Raw genomic sequence first — 10,878 nt, 5'->3', positions numbered from 1 at the left:
ACTTCTGTTGTGATTGCCATTAATTCATGCATTTTAGCAAGCCATATGTAATAAGAGTTCCTGAAAAGTTAATACATTTTTTTTTCTTGGTTTGCTGGGAATTCTCAAAATGTAAAAGTAAACCCTGTAATAGCTTTTATTTACATGGTAAATCACTGGGCAGCCACTTAACTCAATAAACTGGAGTTTATTTGCAGCAAGTAAAGATCTATCTTGAATTTACAGTCATGACCTTCAGCTGTCTTTGATTTTTTTTACAAGTTTGACAAATGTACTGGGGAAACAAATCACGGCCATCTTGGCCTCCTTAAGAACAGGACAAATGCTATCAGAGACAGCCTTATACTTTAGAATTAGTTTACATTAGAGCTACAAAGCAAGTCTAAAATTCACCACCTTCTTTCTAAAGGGAAGGTGCTTTTTTGATCTTGTCTTTTGTCCTATAACAACACAACAACACATGGGCACAGATATATTCTCTTTCTCTCTTTATCTGTAGACACAGCAGTGGTGAGGCCCCAGCTGGGCTACCGTGCACACTTTTGGTCCTCAGAGCTCACAGTAGAACTGAAGAAACTGGGGAGGATTGAGCAGGCAGCAACCACAGCAGTGGGGCACAGACAATATGATCAACAAGGAGAGGTTAGTGATATTGGGCTTGATTAGCCTAGCAAAGGGAAAGCTGAGAGGCAACTCACAGAAATCTGTTATTACTTAAAGGGTGGTTACAAGACTGAGGGAGCCAAATGGTGCTAAGTAGCATCAGACAGTGTAACAAGGGGCGACAGCCAAACTGCAGCTTGCAAGCTTCAGGCTGGGCATTCAGAAAAACAAAACAAAACAAAACAAAAAAGAAAAACTTCTCTTAGAAAACCACTGCCACACTGCAATAGGTTGTCCAGACAGACTGTGAAATCTCCATTCTTGGACATTTTCAAAACTAGGTGTGGACAAAACAATGCTTCAGTGTTGGCACTATTTCCACTTCAAGGAGGCTGGACTAGATGATCCCCAAATGTGTACCTGGACGGTCTTCTACCTATGGGCAGAAGTTAAAAGAACAGACAAACCCATGAAAACGTTAGACCTGCTGGTTAACATATTTCAGGAAGACATTCAAATATGGTGTTGATGAGAACAGGGCAGAAAAGGAAATTACAGTCTCTTTGTGACTGTCAAATCTAAATTCTACATTACACAGACAAAAAAAATAATAAAAAAAAAAGCGGGTGCAACCAACATACCTCAAACTTCATACAACTTGATCATGGACAAGTGTTAGCATTTGTTTCTGAAAATTCTGTTGACTTGATAGATCTGTGGGTTAAATTGCATGCAAACCTAATGTGAAACCCCTGTTTTACCTTTTGGTTAAACAATAAGAGAATACACATACACACCAAATGCCTGACCCAGGATAGCTGAGTCTGAAAAAGTACTATTTTATGCTGAATACTTGACAAAAACTTTGATCTAAAAACTCAATCATTTTTATGATAGTGGATGGCATTTCTTTTATTATTATCGCTAACTCCACCATGAAGCATTGTTATATAAACAGCATTTCAGAAGATTAATAGGTGGGCACAACCCTGACTGGTATACCCAGCAATTAAAGGTTTTTACATCCTGACTTGGCAAGATCTCTCCCAATGAAGTATGCTAAAATAAGGAAACAATTCTCTCAAGCTTCTCTGAACAGTCAAGTTTTTGCTGATATCAAAGAACTCATCTAGGTTTGTTTAAACTCTCTCCTGAAGTTTTTGCCATGGAGTTCATAATGATTTCACATGAGAAAAATCATTAAATCTCCTGCATTGTGATTTCCAGTTTCAACTGTAAATGTTGTTATGGTTCTTCCCTAAGATCTGATGCTTTGGTATTGTATCAGCACCTACAGGCTTCAAGTAAAACCAATTCCTGCCTTGGTTCAACAATACCTATTGTTGGCCATCTCTTCTCCATCCAGAGATGTTGTAATTACATAAGACAATCAGACTACAGGGGGGAAAACACAGGTTCTGGAGTATGAGAAGATCTGATCATTGTCAGAATGGGTCATAAAGCTAGCCATGATCTTATTCATTACACTTCATCCATTGTGTAAAAACACCTATCAAAAAAAAAAAAAAAAAAAAAAGTAAAATGAGTGATTAAAAAAGTTGTAACAGAAGTTTAAAGCCACAGGGAGGCAAAAGGAAAAAAGACACCAGTCAGGTCAACAATGTCTCTAAGGGTATTTACTCATTGAAGGGAAGTAGATTGTTAACTGCTGTTTCAAATTCTACAGTGTTCTTAAAGCAAAGTAATGTTCTTTACTTCATTCTTCTAACCTGGTATGTTACTTTTTGGTTTGTTTAATGACACCAGACATATACTTAAGAAAACTGCACACCGAGGATCTGATTTATTGCCTAGGATTCTATTTGCATGAAAAAACAACACTAAAGCAGAATTTGACAGGTACTTATCAATTCAACTCCTAGAGGGTACATTTTCAGTCAATTGTGTGAGGAATTAGGCATGCAGCTACCTACAATATATTTATTTAAATCTGTGAGCATTTAGTGTTTCTCCTCAGGAAATAAAATCACTGGCTGGATTACTTTGCAAGCACAATTTTGTCATCTTGACCCACCCAAAGCTCTGCCATTTCATTCAACGACATCCAAATAATTTCAATGAACTTCATTTTTGTCTCGTTTCTGCCATTTCAAAGCCACTGACAAAAATTATTCCAGATTGCCTGTGGCTACTCCAACCAGCACGAGTTTATTATCAAAAGAATGATACCTGTCTGTTCCTCTGTGTGTCGTCTTGGAATTAGGTCCAGACATTCACCTAGAACAAGGTTTTCAAGAAAAATCTTGCATGTTACTAAGAGAAATATGCAAACTCAGAGGATTCTGAGTGATCATTATACGGATCATGACAATTCATTTTTTTGCATGTTATAATAAGGGATATAAATGTATTTCATTCGGAAATCAGCTACAAGGACTAGGTAATTGACTTAAAACTGCTATGGTGTCTGCCCACTAGTTGGCAGAAACAGAAACAATATTGATAAGAAGAGGAATAATTATTTCATACTTGCAGTAACAGTTGTCCATTTGCACAAACATGAGTTCAATGCTACGGGAGTGCCTCTGGGTCCGAGTTTTAGGCGGATGATTCCTGCTTGCTGTCTGTGTCACTTGAGATTCTAAATTGTTGTTCAGCAGCACTGGAAACAGCTGCTTGACAGGCCAGGCTTTTAAAATAATCTTTGGACATTTGTTGGCAGAGAGACATGCAGATAGATAGAAGTGATATATACAGAGAAGAAAAAGTGGAAAATCCTAAGGATGCCAGCTGAGATGGAGTCTAACCTAATATATTCCAATGTATGAGAAAAGCAGCTTTCTTCATTAGAAAAGAGGCTGAGCAATGAATAAAGCATGTATTCATACAGAGAACACGGGTGTGAAAGATCATGGAACAAAGCTGCATGGATAATTTAGAAGGAATGCATACAAGTAGATAGGGCATCAAAGTAAGTCAAGAGATCTAGGTTCTAGGTTCAGACCTAGCCCCCAGTCATGAACAACACTTTGGATAAATTAAATCTGGTTATGTCTTTGCTTCCTCTCTCATCTTGTCTGCCTTTTCTATCTGAACACTAAACTTGTTAAAGCACAGACAGTCTCTTCCATGCTCACACAGTGTACGGAGAAATAACAGCCCCGTGCTCAGCTGAAACTTCTAGACTGCACCATAACAGAACTGATTGATGGTAATGAGATCTATGGAGTGCTGTACACACTGGCTTTTAAAGATATCCAAGCTGGGCCAGAGCTGTGAGATTTCTCACACACACCACTGAATCTCATACTGTTCTGCCAGTTTAAAACACTGCCATATAGATTGGGCAGGAAAAGATTGGATAGCTAGCAGGTAGGGAGCATGACTTCTCCAGCATCAAAGCACATTGGGAAAATCTTACCAACCTGGAGCTCTAAAGCAATAACTAAGCTAATTTACTTCTTGCAGGTGGAATATATTGATGACGGAAACCTTCTTTTTGAGATTTTTATTTTATTTTTTGGTACATTATTTGGCTCTATAATAATAGAAAAAAATAATATTGGTAATAATTCTTGTTCTAATATTAGCATATTGATCATATTATGTATTTTTTTTTCAGTCCACTGTAGATGAGAATGTCCATGATTTTCTCATTTGAAAGACAACTTTTATTCTGGGGAAGGTGTGGTGGTTTTACTCGGGTTGGCAGCCTTCTGGTCTCCATGTTGTTACCTGTACGAGTTGCAGTCACCAGTGAATTTCTTCTGAACTGATATTACCGGACTTTTTTTTCTATTGAAAAAGGAGAAAGATACTTTCCTGATAGGATTCATAGAGCAAGAAATTATCCTTTATTATTTCTAATTTGGATAGCTTTTTAAAAAGACCACTTGTTCAGAAGTTTTGCTCAGTAATATAAAATTGTGAAAGGTACTTTTTTTAGTTAATGTGCTCAAGAATCTCCTGTCTTGCTAGAAAGAAGTATGATGTCACCTGTCTGGAGACAAAGAGGCTTAACATATTAAAATGTTTTCTACAGTAGCCTGCAGATATGTTGCACTATTCATTTTTGAGTCTTGTGTTTATTGTGGTGGAGCATTTGCTCATTTGTGCAAGAGATGCTATGCTAACAAATGGATTTCACATTATCCATATCCTTTTTTCTCTGTACTGCATTCCCAATACTGAGTACTGTATTTGTAGTACCACACAAACTTCTATGTGCCATACACACACGTAGGCTTCCTTTTCAAACTGTGCTCAATTTTTTCCACTGCCTCCATCCTAAGGGATGGTTTTGAGCCAGGAGGTGCTATAACAAATTTCAATCTACGTGTCAAGGGATGGCAAGTATGTTCGTGTTATTAAACTAACAGCAAACCAAGTAGGGCAGCTAGCTGTTGACTTCACACCTCAGCTCTTCTTTATGTGAAGTCTCTAAACTGGGTCTCTCTCTCTCTCCCACTCTGTCTCCCTTCTATCTCTTACCTTCAACAACATTTCTGGGAACTAACCTGGCTGTTGGATTTCTGTACTATTTTCAGACTTTTCATTGGAACAGATCATTTGATTCAAAACTTACAAGGAGAGAATTGATAAAATTCATAACATGGACTTCCTAAACTTTTTTTTTTTTTTCCCCTAAAATACAAAGGAAAGGACAAACACAAATATATTGGGTGGTCTGAAATAATGCAAGAAAATTAGTTTGGGACTGAAAGAGATATATCAGATATATTAATGTAATCTGTTCTTAGAAGCCTCAAAGAAAATTTCATAGATGCCTTTAGTACACTTGTGTATTTACAGGTTTTTGATTTTTATTTTTCCCCCCTAATAAATTATCCTTGCTGTAAATTAAGATGGTTTCTTATGTCCTTCCATACTATTTTCATCACACTTGAAACTACAGTAGATTAAAACTCAGATACAGCAATTTCCTGCTCACACCTATGAACAAGTTACCATTCCCAGTTGTATGCAGGGACTCCAGAGATAATGGAGTTTTTGACTCACGCCTATCTTTAATCTCATTTAGCAATTTGGAAAAAGAGGAAAAGAATAAAATACTCCAGTTTTGCCATAGGGAAAAAAAAAAAAAAAAAAAAAAAAAACAGCAATGGAAAACCTTGTTCTTCACTTTTGTGAAGGCTCGATGGCTCGATTTTGCAGTGCAACCACGTCGGCATGAAAGATTTGTTTAGACGGTATTTTTCATTAGACCAAGAGATACAAATGTAAAAAGACCAGTTTTGAAGATGACAAGCTCATGGAAGGAGTCTGTTTTGAACACTCTAACCTCTGCTAAGATTCAGAGATCAGAACTCATGATGTTTGTTTTGGTTTTACTTTCAGTCACACTGAATAGATTTATTTTTTTAATTGCTCAATGACTCCGTTGTTCACATAGTGTGTGTGAGACAAACACTTAGGAATTTGCTTTGAAAATTCATACCAGATATAGACTTTCTGCTAAGTTTTCTTCCGGTCTAACATTGCATTCATTTAACAGCTCTAAAGGAAAAAAGAAAAACATCAGTAATGTCTTTTGCTGGATTAATGACAAATTGACTAATGTGCTCTACCCACTTTGTGCCATTCAAATGACATTGAATAGCTTTAAATATGGTTTTAATAGCATTATTGAAATGCTGTTGAACAACCTGTATGCACCAGCAAATCTGTCCTTTCAAGTATAATAGATTGTATAGGCTCATTTCATGTTTCTTATATCCAAATGAGATTAACACATAGTTTTGTTTAACTGTAAAATGAACATAAGGTTCAGCTCTGTAGCTGTTATTAAGAAAAAGCTGTTTCCACATTTTCTGTTCAAGTTAGAACTGCAGAAACCAGGCCAGAAGGAAACATAAATCATAAATAAATTCATTTTTTGCACTTCAGAATTCTGCTGATCCACACTTGTTGGCCCTTGCTTTACAAGAAAGCAATAAAATAACCCAGTATCACAGAAAGATGATGGGATGGACATTCTTCTGTGAGATACTTTCTGTATGATCCATGATCCATATCTGGGTGTAAATGCAAGTTACCATAAAGTAAACTAGGACATGAATTTACACACTGTATTTCAAAAGCTACAACACTGCCTAACTCATCCTGAAGTCTCCTCTAGCTCTGCAGAACTGATTGTGAGTAGTTTTATATATTAACCACATTCTTTTCACACTGATGTGTGCACAATTAGCAGCCTTTATGAATACACTTTTTAACGTATATTAAAGAGTTCATAAAAATGTTGTCTGATGCATTCAGTGTGTTGGTTTTTTTAATTCTCTCTAAAAATAATAAAAAAAAAAAAGGTACCAGTCTGTCGTTTAAGTTATGCAGGAATTACTAGAAATTAATTTCTAGTACCTTAACAGAACTCAAGTATTTTATAAGCCATAACAACACAATGGATTTGGTGGTCACTTCAGAATAATCATGAATGACACTGCTGCTCCTTTTGTAGCTTTAAAAAAAAGCCATTCAGATTTTTTTTCTCTATTTTAAGCAGTTTGTGAAGACCAAATTGTCTCTACCCACAAGTGCTGCTTAACTGCGTGCCAAACTGAGAGGTGTTTCTTCATTTCTCATCAGCTTCTTTGTCTAGCTCAGTTGAAACATCATCACTAAATATAGGCTTGAAGGGACTGAAAGACACATAGTTGAGTAAGAAGGTAATTTAAAAAACAAAACAATAACAAATCATATACCTCGTTCTTTTTCTCATTCTCCTGGAGGGTAACTGGGGTTGAAATTAGGAAGGTATGAACTATTCCATTCTGTTCTCTAGAGGTATTATATATAAAGTGATTACATGTTTATGGCCTAGAAGATTTGCTCACCATTTCTTATAACATATATCTGCAGAAGAGACATGCCTGAAGTTTTATATAAGATACGAGTTATCAAAAAAAAAAAAAAAAAAAAAACTGGCAGAATTCAGCTTTCGAGTCACCATCAATATTTTTAATTGATTTGTTTGAATATTTTCCCATATATTACTAGAAAATTATGAAGTTATATGGAATTATATTCATGATTGTAATTCTAGTGTCAAGTTAAAGGGAAAATCTTTATAATTATAGTGAAAACGTGGTGAAACTCTGACAAGCTGAAGATTTTAAAAATTGGTTAGAATTAATTAGTGATATGCAAGATGCTATTATCAACATTATCCTTCCAAGGGCTATATCCCAAATTCTAACATATGCTTATAATACTTGTCTCTGTAAGATTTGCAACTAAAATTATAATTTCTTTAGTTATCAATTTTCTAAAACTACCTTGAAATGTAGGAAAAATTCTATATTAGTCCTTACTTTAAATCTTGATCCTGTCTATGACAGGAGTAATTCCAAACGTCCTTGGCCTTTGGAGATATTGAGCTCTGGACAGGAACCTTCATAGTTCTAGCTTATATTCATATGCCATAACAATCATGATTTGGTATCCTTTTTACAGAGCACTTTTTACTGCTTCTTGATATCTATATTGTTAGCTTTTCTTGATGGAGAATATGTGCTTCAGAAGAACTGCTCTGCAGTTTGGTGATTAATCTTTCTCAAAAAAGATAGGGTGTGGCCTTCAAGCCTCTTGAATACTATTGAACAACTGATAGTGATTCCCATCATTTGTCCAGGTTTCATGAAAGCAAACTTATCAATGGTTCACTTGAACAACCCCTGGGAAATCTCTCATTCTCAAGGCTCAGAATAGGCTGCTAAGCAATTCGTGCATGGCTACCATAAAATGAGATTGAACAAGGATAGTGTTAGGGTTTTAGAACATTGTTATATGAGCCGGACATCAATCATTATTCTTGAAACTACCCGTCATATCTCTCAAACTGGGATTTTGATAGCTTTCAATGTACCTGCTAGTACTGGCTCATCATCTTGGTAACCTGATATATTTTACCATATGATGCACTCTATCTATTCGGACTAACTTTGGAGCTAAAATGCGGTATGATGGCACTGAAAGACAGAACAATGGCTAAGCCCAGATCACGTATCTTGCTAAAACAAAGGATTCATACTGCTAAATTGGTAGCAGCTCTGCAGCTGAACACATATAGCTGTACTAGGAGCATCGTCAGTTGAACAAGCTAAAAGAGTACCATAAAGAGAGCAAAATAAAACATTGCAATTTCAGTGATCTTCTGCTGGTCAGGATCATAGATCCTTCTGCTTTAACATTACCCTCCTACACTGAGTTTTCACTGAATGCAAATACATCCCAGCCTTAGAGAAACATGAAATGAGTGAATGAGAGTTTTTAACAGTAGGTGGTATCTCTGTTAAATCAGAACTACATCAATTCCACCACTCTGGGTGACACCGCACTGCTGTGCTCTCAGTCACATGGCTGAAATATAGACCAGCTTTTGACCACTTATATTCACAAAAGGTTTTCCAGCATCTTTCCCTCTTTACTATTTTTTTTTATGTGTGTGTGTGTGTGTGTGTGTGAGAGAGAGAGAGAGAGAGAGAGAGAGAGAGATTGAAAATCTTGGTAAAATTTGCATGTGAATAATGTTGTTAACAAAGAATTACAAAACAGTCAGTATGGTTTCAAATTGTAAGGTAAAGAAATGTAGAACATAGACCTAGAAAGGATCTCATAAATTGTTCAGTTCTCTCCTCTCACTCACTATAGTTACCCTAGCTCTACCTAGAGATTCTTTTTTTTTTTTTTTCCTATGTGATACATAACTGAGAAGCCTTACTTACAATAAAAAGTTATTAAATTGTTGCCATATTGTATTCTGGCAATAGCTACTTACACAGTCATGGAGAAGAGAAATACTCCATAACACAGAGAATGGACCCCAAGTGATGCAATTCAACACAGCCCTACCAATCTCAAGCAAGCTTGGCACTGGTTAAGGAACTGATCCATAATTTATCATTCAAAGTATGTAGGTCTTGGTAATCATCTAGATGGAAAGCACTATTTTAATATAAAATCCTACGAATCTATTATCTATTATTTGCCAGACACTGAATGAAGTTCAAACAGAAAAAATGTGTTTGACAAAAGAAAGTGAGATGAAAGTTTCTGGGGAGAGGAAAGCAGACTATTGGAAAGGCCAGAAGGAGGTAACAATGGGTTTTATTAAAATTACACTACACTGGTCAAATGCTGGTCAAAAGCAGTATGGCTATTCGTTAAGTACTGACGATTTTCTGATAATACCAAAGTTGTTTGCACTTTGGTAGAAATATTGGGAGTTGAACTGTTTTCCCACTGCCTTTAGGAAGACTATCTACCACAACACCAAAACTACATGCTGGGAATAATAAACCCCACCCCACTCCCATTTCATACAGAAAGGACTGTGTCCTCTGGTGGCTTTACCAGAAGCTATCACCATTGCTATTTCCACATTACAGAATGAAGGGACAGGAGGGACACCTCTTCTTGTGTACACATACTTCAGGAGACATCTAGAAGCTCAAGATGCAGCCAGCACAAACTTCTTGACACAGGGGAATTCACTCTGTGTCAGTGGCACCTGAGCAAATTAAGTACAGCACCTGTGGACTTCAAGCAGTCCTCAGGCTTGCATGGGAACAGACTGATACACACACTCACACGCACAAACACACACACAATCCAACAACAACAGGAACAAAAATCCACATCACCTTTGAGGTGATCACAAAAAATATGAGATACTGTATACTATTCACCTAAAGAAACTTTTGATTCTTCACTAGACTCAGTAAGGTCAATACCTTAGCACGAGCAGGGTTTTGCCCTATCCATGTTTTGTAGATGTTTGTTCTCCAGATCTAGAAGTGACATCCAAGGATTCAGTCTGGAATGTTTGATTGTTTTACAGAAATTCTGTCCTGTGATCCAACGATTGTTGTATGACTGTGGGGTTAATTACTTAAGTGTCCAAGACTAGGTAAATGTTGTTCGTTTGACTTTTAAATTAGAAATTATAGTCACTGTAGGACCTGGCAGACCAGCAAAAGGCTCCGGAAAATAGTTGTATGTTACTGATTGTATTAATTCAGTCTTTTTGCAAGAGCTATAATTAAATGTTCTTACAGCTGAGTACATTCTCATTTTCATTCTTTTAATCTACATTTTTTCTTTTAATGTACATTTTTTATGAGCTTAGTTTTGATATTGCCTGGATCAATTCATTCTTCTTACCGTCTCTGGAACTTAGGTGACATGCACTGTATTTCAAAAATCTCTCAACTGAGAGGAGAACAAATCCTTTTTTAGAAGCTGCACTGCATTTTTCTTTGCAGTAAGAATTGGAAGGGTGGGTGCCGAACAATG

At 36.5% G+C, this 10,878-nt stretch overlaps 1 long non-coding RNA gene across 4 annotated transcripts; it reads right to left on the bottom strand.

Annotated features, from left to right (window-relative positions):
* Positions 1 to 307: 307 nt before the first annotated feature.
* LOC121072167 lies at positions 308 to 10,375 on the bottom strand. Of its 4 annotated transcripts, none has more exons than XR_005821045.1 (5): positions 10,317 to 10,375; positions 6,023 to 6,081; positions 2,794 to 2,841; positions 1,941 to 2,113; positions 308 to 1,039 (listed from the first exon to the last, which is right to left on the bottom strand). It is a non-coding gene; the product is annotated as an uncharacterized LOC121072167 (long non-coding RNA). The 4 variants fall into 4 exon arrangements; XR_005821047.1 differs by lacking the exon at positions 308 to 1,039 and adding an exon at positions 4,300 to 4,359 and having other exon boundaries at positions 1,540 to 2,113; XR_005821044.1 differs by lacking the exon at positions 308 to 1,039 and having other exon boundaries at positions 1,540 to 2,113.
* Between the last annotated feature and the right edge of the window lie 503 nt (positions 10,376 to 10,878).

The sequence above is a fragment of the Cygnus olor genome, chromosome 6 (assembly GCF_009769625.2).
Source record: "Cygnus olor isolate bCygOlo1 chromosome 6, bCygOlo1.pri.v2, whole genome shotgun sequence".
Lineage (NCBI taxonomy): Eukaryota > Metazoa > Chordata > Aves > Anseriformes > Anatidae > Cygnus > Cygnus olor.
This window is presented reverse-complemented; position numbering and strand designations above follow the sequence as displayed.